This window comes from Megalops cyprinoides, chromosome 23 (genome assembly GCF_013368585.1).
Source record: "Megalops cyprinoides isolate fMegCyp1 chromosome 23, fMegCyp1.pri, whole genome shotgun sequence".
Taxonomy (NCBI): domain Eukaryota; kingdom Metazoa; phylum Chordata; class Actinopteri; order Elopiformes; family Megalopidae; genus Megalops; species Megalops cyprinoides.
The window spans coordinates 7345011-7358591 of record NC_050605.1 but is presented as its reverse complement, the minus strand read 5'-3'; the positions used below and the strand labels follow the sequence as shown (position 1 = coordinate 7358591).

Below are 13581 nucleotides of genomic sequence, written 5' to 3'. Positions count from 1 at the left end.
CCGTCGCGGGGCCCGTTCAAAGTGCAGTATATTAGCCGGCAACAGCTGTTGCCAGAGGCACCTGGCAGTAGATCGATAAGGTGCCAACGCACGTCCTGCCGGAACAGAGGGAACAGAGAGGCGGTGTTACACAACGCGGGCCCACTTTAATTCACTTTTCAAACCGCATCAGATTCAAACGGCGCCGGCACTGCGTGGGCGCGCTTATTTTGGAGGGCCTCCTCTGAACGCAATGAGGAAGTAAACACAGCTCATTCTCCCAGACGGAGCTGTAGCTGTGACCATGGCCTTTCCCTCTCGCAGTTGCGACTCTGGGCCACTGATAAACACCATTGGCTGTATAGTTTGCACTTCCTTCGCTCTGAAAAGGCAAGTAATTGAGCGTATAAATCACATAAAGGGAGGCAATATCCCGCTTCAGGAGCATGAAAATATGGTGATATATGTATTTATTAGTATAATACTTTCAGAAGGCCTAATTACGAACGGGGCATTTAAAGTGCTGCCAATACATAAATCAAGTTGTACCCGACACAGCAGTTGCCAAAGTGCATCAGCAAACCACTGAAATTGGCTTGAGCGATGCTGTGTCTGTTACAGTGCCACTTTTTCCCCTCAATTCAAATCGATTTAGAGTGGCCATGTTTTTAAGCAAATGCGCCGTCAGTGGATGTGGTATACAAAGGACGCAATAATTAATTAAGCGGGTGTAGGAATATAAACGCAGAAAACGCGTCGCTGACAGCTAGAGATTTGCTTATTTGTGTGAATCTTCAGGAAAGCTTTAAAATCACTAAAAAGGTCCACGGCTTCAAAGGGGACGTCTGCCCACGCAGGCTTGCTTCGCTGAAAGGAATCTGCCGCCGTCGGTGCTGGTTCCTTATTGTCTTTTGACAAGAATATTAGAACTTGTGGGAACATCATGTGACGTTCCCCAGCAAACGTCGTGAGCGGGGTGTTTCGTCCAATCAGGAAGGCAATGGAGAAAAACTGCAGGAGTTAGTTTCAGCTGAGGGGGGATTTTCTGCTCTGGTTGCCGAATCACTTGGGGTGGTACCTAAAGATGGGGAGTTGGGCTGTGTAAAATCAGTTTGGGTGTGGGTGTGGGAGTAGTGGTGGTGGGGGGCGGGGTTTCAGTGTTTGCGGTACACCCTCTTTTCCTGAGATGGAGTGCGCGTCAGGTTTGCGTCCATGTCTGCCTTACGCTCTGCGCAACGGGTTATCTTTAACTAAAGCCGGCCAGAGTTAGAATAAACACCCACCTCTGTCTTGTCCTCCGAGGGCCCAGTGGACTTTACACATTGGCTTTAATTAAAGCAAACGGATGGCTGCCTGCCAGCCCTACCATTTAGGGGCGGATTCTACCCTATGTCTGTCTGGGGATGGAAGTCAATCGGAGGGAGTGTAATTCGATGCTGTTTCGGGGGGGGATGCCCAAGGCAAGGGAATGCGAATGTTTACCCAGACTGCTTCTGCTACCTGATTGCAGCGAGGGACTCAGCAGTCTCGCGCTGCTCTCTCCTCAAATTACGAGAAGAACTGTCTGGTGCAGAAAAATGAAATTTCACAGAGCAACACAACGCCAAGCTGTGCCACCATTTGCCTACCTGTGTTAAATTGTCCGGCAGCTGAAAATATGTCTGCAACTGTTTGAATTGTGAGTTCGGCAACTGTTTACATGCATTGTGTCAAAACGCGGATTCAGCTGTCTTTAAACATGGGGGGAACTAACAGTAATAGCACATTTGAAAAGCCAGAGCGTGGCTCTCTTTGGGAGAATGTAACTAATCCAGGAGCCGTGCACAGACCTTAAACAGAGGTGTGCTGCGAGAAGCGGATCGGGTCGGACACGTGGGCGGCGCTTTGAAGCGAGCCGTTGCGTTTCTGCCGCGGTTGTTTATTCAGAACTCCCACGAAGCCCGCTCTGTTGGACCGTGGAGCACTTGATTTGGCTGCGGCAGCGGGGATTGTGATTGTCATTATGGGAGAATTATGGAAATGGGGTGCTGATTGCGAAGAGCATCTCTCCATGTGATCACTGTGGAGGGGGGCCGCGGGGAGGGGGGCTGGGGGGGGATTGATTAGAGCCCAGGGTCCCATGTTAAACTTGGACAGAAAGAAAGATGGAGTGAGAGACAGAGGAAAGATGGAGAGGGAAAGTGAAGGTTAAAGAGCAGTCAGAGAGAGAGAGAGAGAGAGAGAGAGAGAGAAAGAGCAAAAGTGTGGGTGGAGACAGAGAAAGTTGAACTAGAGACAGAGTGAGAGGGTGTAGAGAGGGAGACAGAGTAAGATGGAGAGTGAGACAGGGGTGGAGAGGAAGACAGTGGGACAGAGAGGGAGAGACAGTACAATAGAAAGTGAGAGAGGGAGACAGCATAAGTGAGATAGTAAGATGGGCAGAGAGGGAAAAAGAATAAGGTGGAGAGTGAGAGAGGGGTGGAGAGGGAGACAGCATAAGATAGAGAGTGAGGGGGATTCAGAGTGACACAGAGACAGGACAGACATTTAAAAGCTCTTTATTGAATAGCTGTCACAAAGAACATTAATACAGAGGAAGAAAACAATAAAAAAAATTAAAATAGAACACATATATTTCCAACAAAACAAAATAATTGGCACTCTGACATGGAGACATGCTCCCATTAGTGAAACCCTAATAATAGAGGGATGGAGAGAAAGAGGGAGAGAGAGGGGGAAAGTGAGTGAATGAGGAAAGGAGGAGGATGATGCAGAACTCCAAACTGCTCTCTCTCTCTCCTCTCCCCTACTCTCCTCACCCTGCTAGCATACTAGATCAGCATGAGAGATTCACATCACATCCTCTGTGTTGATCTGAGATCAGTACGGAGCGAGGGCCAGGGGTGCGAGTGGGCAGCTTGGAACGCATCTAAGGGGAGATGGAGAGAATGAGAAAAACATGTAGCAGAGGAGTGTCTGTCCTCCTCCCATTGCCTAATGCAGCTGTTTGCGGCACTTTAATGGCTGGTCCACGCGGCGACCGCAGCTAACACCGGATTAAATGTCAAATGGCACTTGGAGGTAAGAGGGCAGCCTTGGTCTCTTAGGCTGTGTTCGCGTACGCACCCTCGCTTCGAGGGGAGCTTCGATTGGTCTCCCGCACTTGAACTCTCGGTGGTGCATGGGAAGAACAGGCCCGGCTTGCTTTGAAGAGGAAGTAGGGCAGATTTGCTTCTGTGCAAATGGTGGTTCACAATTCGATCACAGCGTATTAACCTCCCCCCGTCTATCTCTGCGCAAAGCTTTGAGGGCCCAGGCTCTTGTGATAAATCAAGCCAAAGAGGGAGCTCTGCATGTGTTTATGTTGTACTGGGGAGAGGGAGTTAGGCCAGTTCAGTTTCCCTCAATTTCCTTCCACCCTTAAGAGCAGTGAAATGGCTGCAAAATCAAATTCAGCCCTGGGTCTGCTGCATCGGCCTGGGCATTAAATGGTCGACAAATAGATGGTCAGTAACTGTTTTCTCTAGTTCTTCCAGCTCCATTCCTGCTCATCTGTTGGATTCTGGGCCTAATTCACAACATGAACAGGCATAAATGCCGCATAGGGAAGATTTGTCACAGAGACTGGCTACAATTGAATCCCACTTCAGTCACTTTTGTGCACAAGAAGCATTTACAGGTAGAAGTCAAACCTGGGTGCTATCTCTGAGCTCAAAGCAATGTTTAATGCAACTTCGAACTGTGCATTTGTCTTTTTCATTAATCCACAGTCACTGATGTGATTTGTCTGTATTGGGGCGATTCTTGTGCAAGTAGAAGTTACTGAAATACATTCAGTGTGGCTGTAGAGATAAATGTCATCTTATTGTAGATAACTAAGCATGTCAGCATTTGAAAAATGAATATAGTAATGCAGTACCTTTGGGGATGGCTTCACAGATGGGAACTGGCTTAATCAAGTCAATCTCTTAACTGGAAAAAAAATCAGCCTGGCTGATTTCAATGCCTACCTTCTTGGTATTTGGGATGCATTAGCAGCATGGTCAATTTTATGCAAAAATGTCAATCCATTGTGGGTATGAAATAGATTTGCATAGTCAGCATTGATTTCATGTATGGACATTTGATCTGATGTGGGTTTTGTCACAAGCAGTAGAATAATCTATGCCTTCCTTCCTAAACCAACCTTCAGTTTTTTGTTTTTTTTGGAAAAGAAAAGTTGTCAAAGGAGGTGAGAGACAGGGCTATATTTAGCCAGGGCTGTGAAATCTGGGATTTTTCATCTTCGCAAACGTTGAGGCATAGCCTTCCCATCTGTTGGAAGTGCAGTGTGTCTGTAATCGTCCTCCAGAACTTGTTGTCCAAATCTGAAGGCTTGCAGAAAGACATATGCACAGGAGTAGGCTCTGAGCAGTTATTCTTTTCTAATTACCACCTTGATTTTATCTTAATTTTTATACTATATGCTACCACTAATGTTATAACTTAATCATTGCATATATACAATTCAGGACACCTGAGTTCTTGAATTTGTCCAACATGGTATGAATTCCTGTGCGTGTGTACTAGGGTGTGCTGAAATTTTAACTGCATATAGTAGAGTTCTTCATGGTGTGTAGTAATGTTTTTCATGAGCGATTTGTGCAATAGGTATGTGGTAATTCCTTGCTCTATCTTTGCATTCATAATTTGTGTCATTGCACTGTACAGTGCCTTCTGCATTGGAAAGGAGCTGAACAAATAATATTTATCATTATTTGCTGGTATTGTCAGAGGTGCTCTAATTAGTTCGTGGAATAAAGATATTGTCGATATTCCGTGTCCTGGGTCATTGACATTTCAAAGCTGGCAGCGGCAGTAAGGTTTTAACGTGGCAAAACACACAGCAGCACATTTTTAACTGCCAAAGGTTTGTTTTCATGAAACTACAGCACTGTGAGAAGTCATTGCCCTCCATAGTGAGAGCCTTTTTTTACTACTCATTATGTCTGCTACAGATACTACATTGCTTGTGGGCCTGGCCTTCTACTGTTTGGAGAGTTTGCTGAATAATGAGGCTAATATGATCTGGCGCTTCAGGTCTGACGTTTTGATTCACGGATAATGCATTGTGTTTCAGAGCTGATCTCTGACCCACTTTAAAGCAGATCGTTCAAATTCATTTCAGAAAGGAGAAACAAACACACACTCTGGGGAATTCTGGACCAAAATCAATAGACTGTTTTTGTGTCTGTGTGTCGGAGAATAATAAAAAGATGTTCCCTGGGAGGAATGATAACACATTCTTTTACAATTTTCCTTTGGCTAACTAAATGAATATTAATACAATAATATAAATCTTGCATCTTTTTTGTGATTTTTAAAATAGAGTAGACTACTGTTTTGGGTATAAACTCAGGGATTTCGATGTTAGTGATCTGTAATTAGTCAAAAAATTTGTTTGTGATTAAACACCATCAGTTTTAAATATGGGGAGGCAGTGTGGCATACTGGCAAGGAGCAGGACTTGTATACGAAAGGTTACCAGTTTGATTCTCTGCTGGGCCACTGGTACCCTTGAGCAAGGTACCTAACCCAGAATTGCCTCAGTTGATATCTAGCTGTATAAAGAGGTAAGGTGTAAAAGGTTGTAAGCTATGTAAATTGCTCTGGATAAGAGCATCTGCTAAATGTTAATAATGTCATGTAATGTGTAGCCTGAATGGCCCAGTTGGCATGGAAGGGACAGGACAAGTTACAAGGAAGAAATTCATGACAGCTTCCTGCTGATCACTTCTATTGTCTTCCTCTACAAACAGTGGTGCGCCATGAAGTAGCTGCAGGTAGTTGTTATGCTGTGATTATATAACTGTAGCTGTTGTGGAGAGTAAAGCATGAATTCATTAACTTATGTTCAGGAACAATATGTTTCAATGTGGCAAGTCTGGAAGAAAAAATACCACACCACTTGAAATACTGCTCCTTGAAAACTTTTTTATGACATTCAAGCTCACTTAGTTTTATTCCAAGAAAAGTGTAAGTATAGAGTCCAACTGGCAGAGAATTCCATGGTGAATATCCTCGTCTAGAAAACACAGAACTTTAATTTACATAAAATGCCATTTTGTGTTGCCACAGTAATGGTCTTGTCATGACAGATCACCGTTACAACACTTCCCACTTGCCACTGTAAACTGAATGATGGAAAACGACATAGGCATTGTGAGTCCAGGTAGCAAAGCTAATAAATTACCCTAAATAGTCATAAAGATATGTTAGTTCACCTGAGAGATATCCTCCTTCATTAATGTCAGCATAGGTTTTCAGCACAGCTTTAGCTGCTTATTGTATATGCGCCTAATAATTACCTGCAAATCCATTTCATGACACGTGCATCAGAGCTGCTGCACACCACTCTTTACAAGTGTTTGAAAATTACAGTTTTTGCTTATAACCTGGCAATAAGAACACTGTTGTCACACACATATTTGTCCTTATCTCTGAATAACACATTATGTGTTATCTTTTTTTTTTCTTTTTTGAAATGAAATTATGAGTTGGTGGCTGTTATTAACAGTAAATCTTGTCAGAAAAACACAACACTTAAATACAGTTTAAGTCAGTAAATACAGTCAGGTTTTAAGGACAAAGGCATTTCATTTTGCGCTCTTCCTTTAAAAAATGGAAACCTTTCCCACCCATGTTGTTTCCTTCTATCCACACTTGAATGCTAAAGTGCTTCTCTTTCCTTACGGAGAAGGGAAACAACTGCCTCTCAAGAGGCAATAAAATTGCTCTGAGATAAGGCAGTGGTTACTATGTTACCATGTGGTTTGCTGGTCCCTACGCAACACACACTAATGAAAAGAACCGAGAGAAATTAAAATGGCACTTTGTCAGTGCACCTCGCAGTTGTGTGTTTCTTCACATAATTCACAGAGCTGTCTCTGTGAGAGAGTTCCGAGTGGGCAAAGCGGTTGTCACAGATTCTCCAGAGGCAGTAGAACATGGGGGCGCAGCCTCGATATGGTTGTTCAAAGCACGCGGAGTGAAACAGAAAGGGAGACGTCATGCACAGCACAGCAGATCTCTGAGCTGCGTATCCCTGCCTGTGAGCTGTCCAGAGCAATGTTTCTGGTAATGGAAGCAGCACCACAAATTCAGCCTGTAATGTGGGCGTGTACCATTCAGCTCCGTTTGGCCTTCGTCCTGCATTTTGCGTGGAGCCGTTCTGGTGAGTGTTGAGAATGGATAATTAAGATGGGGAAGAATAGCTTGGGCACGTGCGCCTTGTGTGTGAGTATGCGAGTGTGTGTGCATGTCTGTGGTTTGTTGTTATTTCTCTCTGCCTTTCCACCACCCTGCAGTCCCAGTTCAGAGGAGGTCAGGGTTTCACTATACACTTGCATGTTAATCGCTTTGCTCGTGTTGTTAATGTATTCTCTGCAATGGCTCACTTTAACGTCCAAGACATGGGGGACATATTTAAACTCTAAAGTAACGCATTCTTAATATATGTCTGACATCCATTAATTGTGGAGGCGGTGCCATGAATTGTAATTAAGGCAAGAACAATTACTCTGCATTAGATCATCTGGCGCCCATAACTTGAACGCCAATGAAATGTGGGGACATTAGATCTGAAATGTTGTAGAGTGAGGCAAGGGAGAATGAGCTGACTGCTTACGTTTCTCTCACTTTAGCATTCAGACAGAGAAGGCAGGAGTGCTCAGGGAAGTCAGGTCACTGATATCAATGAAATCCATCAAGACCTGCTATCAGACCATGACACCCTTATACATCTTACACCATTATTCTGTCCCCCTAGGCTACAGTACTTATAAATTGATGCACAAGAATAATTATAGCAGTTCAGGTGGAGGCAGTAGTGATTACGTGAATGAAACATGTGTCATTTGAAGGGTTTGTGATTTATTTTTGGGCCCGAGGCACATTGTCCTTTTCCACTGCTTAAAAAATACAGTCCTATATTAGTGAAAATCTTGGGCTATAAAAAAAAACTGTTAAAAGGGCTGGCTGTTCAAAATGTGAATGTGTTTTGACCGTTTCTAACATCTGCAGCTTTCATCGTTTTGTCAAGATCGGAAGGCTGCACTGATGTTTGCTCGCGGCTAATGAGAGCCGCGCTACTTTCAGCGGCGGTTAGTAATTAATCGGCCTGATTGGCCTCGTTGCTACAAGCCGATGACACCGCCCCCCCCCCCCCCCCCCCCCCCCCGTGATTAGCATATGCATGAGGCGGAGTGCGGTGACTCATTAGGCCTGGCGCTACGTGCCAGACTTGTGCGGGGAATAGTAGGTGTGGTTCTTTTCAGTCCAATGGAGAGCCAGGAATAGATCAGGCACAGGTACGCTTAATGCAGCAGTTTGATCTGTTTGAGATTTCACTAAGTGGGACTGTGAAACGGGCTGGAAAATCTCCTGTGATATCTCCTGCTTAACACATATAGTCCATATATGGGGGAGGGGTGTATATACACATGTTATTCAAGTGCATAATTATCAGAGATAGCAGGGGAGATAGCAGATGCAGCAGATAAAACCTGTAAGGGTTCATCCAGAATAGTCCTCTGAGTACCATGAATTGCTCAGGATTCTGCGGTTGGATTTGAAGATAACAAACAATTCTGAATTATGTAAATTTGGCCTCTTTGTTGCCACTAAATCCAAATGTCACCAATTTTTTGCTTAATTGGGTTAGACGATTTCTTGATTATTAGATGATGTTTGTGCTCAGATGATGTAGGTGCTAACCTTGCAAAGGAGCATCAGTCAGTGTATATTGCGTGTGTGCATGTGTGTGTGGAGAGGAGAGAGCCTGAGGGACTCCCTTTCAACATGCTCTAGGAGAATGTCTTAGCATGCCTGCTCTCTCTGTCTCTCTCTCTCTTTCTGTCCCTCACTCTCTCTTTCTTTCTCTCTCAATCTATCTCTCAGGAAATAGCTCCCTGTAGAGCGCTCTGTGACAGATGTGATTATGTAGGACAGTACATCGCATAAAATATGATTGATCGATTGATTAGCTTGTTGATTTATTGGTTGATTGATTAAGTGGATGATCGATTGACCCTCTTGTGATATTACTGGTGCTGGAGTCACTTGTTATGGAATCAACCATATTTTATTAATGTGCACATTTGCATTCACATGTTCTTCAAAGCCATGTAAAATTTGCACGTTATTATGCAAGAACTAATTGATTAAGCAAATAATGTCACATCTGTTCTATCCTTTTTGTTAATAATAAAAAAGTTTTCTGTGAGCACATGAAAATGCAGAGACAGATATCATGTGTTTATTACATCAATGCATTAACACACATATTAATGCCTTTTTTATTGCATTTACATTTACATTTATTCATTTGGCAGACGCTTTTATCCAAAGCCTTGCATTGTCACATTACATTAAGTTTCTTTTGTATTGGGAACATCCTTCTTTGTGCATAGGTATTTGTCAAAACGGTATAATATTCATGAATTTCCCAATTAGCAGGGGTCTCAAGAACATATACCCCCTTGAATGGCGAGAGTCTCCTGTATACTGCCGGAGGTTTGCATTTCATTTGATGGAACATTTGTAGTGTCAGGAGTATCCTTTTCTAAAACACTGGACAACATCACAGCCTATTATACACATAAATTTGTGAGCTGATGCGAACCTTTTGATTGTACTGACATCGAAGAACAGTATTAAAACAGTGCCTCACAGCTGTTTTCTGTGGAGATAACGAGCCTCAGATCTCGACTCAATATACACACGATGCGCTTCATCTCTAACCGTGCCACATTTTAACAAGTGTAATGGTTATTCGGTTTATCATGCTATACTCTGAATTCCGTGGCAGCCGAAGGGACTGAGAATCGGTGCGAGAGAGGAAACACTTTCGTAAATTCATTATTCGGTTCGGCAGACAAAGTGCGCACAGACTAACTCCGGGCCTCCGAGCGCTCGTGCAGATACGTTGCTCTCCCCGCTTCCGCTCCGTACCCAGCGACTTAATGCAGATGCTCCTCGGCGTTTGTCAGCTGTAAAGAGAGGCCTTTTCCAGAGGACTGGGTTTGTCGGTTTTCCTCTAGTTTGCACACACTGAGATCGGGCCCTTTCTGCGTGCTCTGTCAGATGGTGTTCATTGTGATGGCAGCGATCAGGAAAACGGCCCGGGAGAGAAGTAATGCAAAGCACGTTTTGCCTTAAATTAGCTGTGCACTTGAACGCACAGTAAGGCATGGATACCTGTCTGGTGACAAAATACTGAAGAAATACTGAAGTCTAAGAAAGATTTTGAAAAGAAATACTGACTTTCAGTAATCATTACCTGCTTATTAATACTGTAATCACATGAGCATAGATTCAGGGTTTTTTTTGCATATTTTCTGCAGCAATGTAGATATTACAATGAGCTGGCAATGACGATATATATATATATATGTGCTGTGCACAGTTTACTGTAATAAACACAGAAACAGAATTTAATAAAGTGATGTCATGTTGGCCCCTTGCACTTCTTATGAAATTATAGGATTTAAATTACCATTTAATCTACGCACCTACTATGTACTGTGCCTGGTATGAATATTATTATGGTGATTTATCATTCCCATATGAAATGGATCTGATTTAATCAGTGCTTCCCCGAGGAGCATAAACACGGAGCAAAAACAGTGAGATCATCATTGCATATGATGAAAATATATGTTTTCCTATAGGCAAAAATCATTATGTATTCAAATTAATGGGATGTCAGATATTTTCCACTCTAAATCAAATAAATTTCCCCCTCAGCTGTTCAGACCCTGGACATAGCTCTCATGCATGGGCAGGCCTGTTGTTCAAATTGAAATTGTTTAGTGCTTAACTTGCGCACGGATGGCCATCAGTTCACAGCCATTCAGTAAAAAGTGTCCCTGTCTTTGTCGAGAGTGGGAGGAATGACGTGGCTAGGCGGTCGGCCCACATTCTACACCCACTCCCACTGCGTGTGTCACGGCGCTGGTGAGTGAGGCCATCTCTTTCTCTCTTCTGCCACAGTTCTCAAGCTGAACCGATTAAGCTCCCCTGCGCTCCGGTGTGTTTCTGTCTCGTAGATTCTGCAATGTCACTGTGTTCGGACGCATTCTGGGGAACAACGCGTGCCTGTCTCCGCTATCATTCTGAGTGTTGTCTTTACAGACTCCTGCATGGTTCACTTCCATAGATATTTGATGGGAAATACGATTTCAGTGTAACATACTGCCTCAGTGTTTTCCTACGCAGGGATATATCACTAAGTCATGCCACCAAGGTTTGTCATTTAACATTCAATGCAACGGCGACTTGATGATACAATTTTCCCCATGTGCTGCATTGTATTAATTTTAGTTAATTAATTTTATTAATATTGGTGTCTTGTCCTTTGTTTAAAATTAGCAATATTGCCTTTGTAAGGGGCCATTTTATAATTACCATAGCACTGTTTCAAGTCTCCATAGTTTGCAGCTGATGGTCTCTCTGAATGTGGAATTAGTGAATGATGCTGGACTTCCTGTCTGGAAGCTGACTGCTGTGAGAGTGACTAAGCACACAGCACAGATCTCACCACTGATTGAGGGCTGGTTGAGACAGCTGAGTACATCTGAGGTGCAGTCTGATTCAAAGTGCCAAATGTGTCCAATGGTGCTGTTTGCAGGCAACAGAGTTGTGCCAAATCAGCCATTATTGCTGATTGTACAGGACTTCAAATGCAAGGTAAATACTTTTTTGGACATGTGCCTCAATGGCTTGCAGAATGTCTGGTTTGTTAGCTTCCTACCGAGCGCACACATCTGCAGAGTTTTAGACATATATGATAGCTTTCTTATCATATAAGGACATGATAGCCTGCCTGTTGGCAGTGAAGAAAAAGGCACTTTTTGTCAGCAAAGTGTACTAAGGAATGGGGAAAAACATGTAAACAAAATTATTCTTATGTTGCATAACATACTGGGCAGTGAGCCTGTTGTTTAGATCTGTGCTTGAAATAATACAGCTCCTTCTTGGACATGGGTGTCTTCTCCCAGACTGCCATACGGAGGTCATAAAAATGATTGCCTTCTTATTCCTTCTACAAAACCAGCAGGATTGATCTTTCGGAGGCAGATAACATTTGAGTAACAGGTGCCCTTGTACTCCAGCAAATGCTTTCTACAGACTGAAGCAGACCGTTCTCTGTCTCTCTCCTCTTTGATTTCATAATAGAATGACATTCAGCGGGCAGATTGATGGGTGGTGAAAAGGCATTAGGCTAGAAATGAAGCGATTTGAAAAGTGTTTGTGTGTGTGTGTGTGTGTGTGTATGTGTGTGTGTGAGTCTGTCTCCCCTCTTGCACCGTAGCATGAAAAGAAAGATGATCATGACAGGGTGGGACCACGCTTTATCTTTGGTTCCTGTTTCTTGGGAAGGCCAGGATCTAAGATAAATTCTGCTGCAAAACTGAGTACAATGGTTTTTTACATCACAAGGTCCAGTCAACATATGCGATTGAGGAAGTATTACTCATTTCTGTCACTGGGGCGAAGAGACTGCATTCATCTCCTTGTCTTGACAAAGTGTGCATGCGTGTGCATGTCGGTCTGTGTACGTGCATGTGTGTGTATCTGTATGAGGGCCATTGTGTGTGCCTGTCTGTGATCGTGTGCGAGAGACTGAGAAAGAGAGAGAGAGGTTTAGAGGGAAAGCACACTTGCTGAGTGCAAGTCTCGTTCGAGGCAAACAGCTCATCCCGTCTCTGCTGGTAGGCCAAGCCCTTTGCAGTCAGCAGAAGGGGATGAAATTAAAATCAGAACACATCCTAAAGGCACTGCAGAGATGCCTGACATGAACAGTTGCAATATTAAACATCTTCTCTGGAGTGTGCTGGTATGACAGCCCTGTGTGGCGCTGTATAAAAAAGGTCTCCTGACAGGCAGCCTAGAAAGTAAATGGAACTACATTTATCACACAATTAGGAAAAACCCTATAAAGTAAGCAGCAGTTTTGTTGCTATACAATGCAATGGGTTTATTAACCGTGTGAGCTGGCTTTTCCTGCTCCGTTGACTGTGAAACACCCTGACTTTTTGCATTCTGTCCTGATGTATATTTTAAGCTCTTTGTTGATTACTGCTACCATTCAGTTCTTTATCTTTATGGTTGAATGTGTTGAAACTGTATGAGGCCTAACATCTCACTGTATCTAAGTATGCTGTACTCTTTCTGATTAAATATGGTGTTTTACATGCAACAGGAAAATAATTCTGTAAAAAACCTCAAGAACAAGTGCAAGTGTGCCAAAGGCCTGTTGGTGCAACTTTCACCATTAGTACAGAATAGGGATTTGTGCATTAATGTGTTCACTCATAATTTTTTAATCTTTGTATAATTTATTTTCCAGCTTCTCTGTGGGAAAATAATTATTTTAGATGCTAACTGACCTTTTACAAAGCTGTGATATCATGTTCTGTATTATTTTGGCACACTGTCTAAATATTTTGTAGTCAAATCCATATTTTATGTAAATGTTTTCTAACATGAATATACTTTATGTGCAATCTACAGTTGTTAAAAAAGCAAGGTTAGGATAGATGAGGTTATGTGGTGTCATTTTGATTGTGAGGTTGAGTAAAC

The 13581-nt window shown here is 43.1% G+C and overlaps 1 protein-coding gene across 1 annotated transcript in view; it reads left to right on the top strand.

Moving 5' to 3' along the window:
* pcloa (piccolo presynaptic cytomatrix protein a) overlaps positions 1-13581 on the top strand; it is an 87535-nt gene that overhangs the window by 17779 nt on the left and 56175 nt on the right. The window lies entirely within an intron of this gene.